This window comes from Calidris pugnax, unplaced genomic scaffold, assembly GCF_001431845.1.
Source record: "Calidris pugnax isolate Ruff unplaced genomic scaffold, ASM143184v1 scaffold32, whole genome shotgun sequence".
Lineage (NCBI taxonomy): Eukaryota > Metazoa > Chordata > Aves > Charadriiformes > Scolopacidae > Calidris > Calidris pugnax.
The window spans coordinates 9,798,709-9,799,741 of record NW_015090783.1 but is presented as its reverse complement, the minus strand read 5'-3'; the positions used below and the strand labels follow the sequence as shown (position 1 = coordinate 9,799,741).

Here is a 1,033-nt window from a genome sequence, read left to right as displayed (position 1 = left end):
TCCCGGCTCCAGCTCTCCCGCTGCCCCCTCTCCCTTTTGTTCCTCTCCCCGTCCCGCTTCTCCGACGGTTCTTCCTCCTTTCCCGCCCCACGCACGGCCAAGTGGCTCTGCACGCACACCCACGCGTGTGCACACCCACGGCCGTGCAACGCACACACCCGCAGGCGGGTGGATGTGCGTCCCCTGGTGTGCTCACATCTGTGCACACGCACACCACGGCACACGGACACCTCCACGCACACACACACCCTCCATGCACATCCAGGCACCTCCATGCACACACACACCTCCAGGCACACCCAGACACCTCCATGCACACACACTCCCCCTCCACGCACACCCAGACACCTCCACACACATGCATCCCCTCTCCATGCACACCCAGACACCTCCACACACATGCACCCCCTCCATGTACACACAGCCCCACTCCACGCACACCCAGACACCTCCATGCACACACACACACACCTCCATGCACACACACTCCCCTTCCATGCACACGCACCCACCTCCACACACACGCACCCCTCCTCTGTGCACACCCAGACACCTCCACGCACACCCACCTCCCCTCCACACACACGCAGACACCTCCATGGACACACATCCCCTCCACGCACACCCAGACACCACCACACTCACGCATCCCCCCTCCATGCACACCCACCCCTCCTCCACGCACACCCTGGCACCTCCACACACACACCCCCCTCCTCCACGCGCACCCAGCCACCCCCCCCCACACACACACCTCCATACACACTCCCCCTCCACGAACCCACCTCCAAACACACGCAGACACCTCCATGCACATGCAACCCCTCTCCATGCACACCCAGACACCTCCACTCACACGCACCCCCCACCATGCACACTCAGATGCCTCCACGCACACCCGGACACGCACATGCACACCCACCCCATGCACACGCAGACACCTCCATGCACCTGCACACACATCCACGCACATGCAGACACTTCCATGCACACACACCCTCCCCTCCACACACACTCAGATGCCTCTACACAC

General features: G+C 63.3%; 1 protein-coding gene across 1 annotated transcript in view; it reads left to right on the top strand.

Annotated features, from left to right (window-relative positions):
- The window catches only part of LHX5 (LIM homeobox 5), a 7,527-nt gene that overhangs the window by 4,976 nt on the left and 1,518 nt on the right, over window positions 1–1,033 (top strand). The gene's annotated exons all lie outside the window — the stretch shown is intronic.